Source organism: Suncus etruscus, chromosome 7, assembly GCF_024139225.1.
Source record: "Suncus etruscus isolate mSunEtr1 chromosome 7, mSunEtr1.pri.cur, whole genome shotgun sequence".
Taxonomy (NCBI): Eukaryota; Metazoa; Chordata; class Mammalia; order Eulipotyphla; family Soricidae; genus Suncus; species Suncus etruscus.
Genome location: NC_064854.1, coordinates 75188119 through 75188880, shown reverse-complemented (window position 1 = coordinate 75188880; position 762 = coordinate 75188119). Strand labels below are relative to the sequence as shown.

Below are 762 nucleotides of genomic sequence, written 5' to 3'. Positions count from 1 at the left end.
TACTTTGCCTACACCCATATTTCCCAGCCAATTGAGTCGGGGAGAACAATAGCTGTTGCCCTGGGGGCTCGGTGAATTCCTTCAGGCTGGAGAGTTTAAAAAGCACTTTTTTTTTCTTCAGCTAAAAAGCGGCCAGTTAAACCTAGGAACACAAAAATACAATACAAAAATCTCTTCCTTACACCTATATTCATTGCAGTACTATTTACCATAGCAAGACTCTGGAAACAGCCAAGATACCCTTCAACAGATGAATGGCTAAAGAAACACAATGGAATATTATGCAGCTGTCAGGAGGGATGAAGTCATGAAATTTTCCTATACATGGATGTACACGGAATCTATTATGCTGAGTGAAATAAGTCAGAGAGGTGCTCGCTTCGGCAGCACATATACTAAAATTGGAACGATACAGAGAAGATTAGCATGGCCCCTGCGCAAGGATGACACACAAATTCGTGAAGCGTTCCACATTTAAAAAAAAAAAAAAAAGAAATAAGTCAGAGAGAGAAAGACTCAGAATGGTCTCACTCACCTATGGGTTTTAAGAAAAATGAAAGACATTCTTGCAATAATAATTTTCAGACACAAAAGAGAAAAGAGCTGGAAGTTCCAGCTCACCTCAGGAAGCTCACCACAAAGAGTGATGAGTTTAGTTAGAGAAATAACTACATTTTGAACTGTCCTAATAATGAGAATGTATGAGGGAAATTGAAAGCCTGTTTAGAGTACAGGCGGGGGTTGGGTGGGGAAGAGGGAGAT

At 40.0% G+C, this 762-nt stretch overlaps 1 non-coding gene across 1 annotated transcript; it reads left to right on the top strand.

The window, feature by feature from the left end:
• Window positions 1–371: 371 nt before the first annotated feature.
• Window positions 372–478, top strand: LOC126015043 (U6 spliceosomal RNA). Its single transcript, XR_007497948.1, has one exon. It is a non-coding gene; the product is annotated as a U6 spliceosomal RNA (small nuclear RNA).
• The last annotated feature ends 284 nt before the right edge of the window (window positions 479–762 follow it).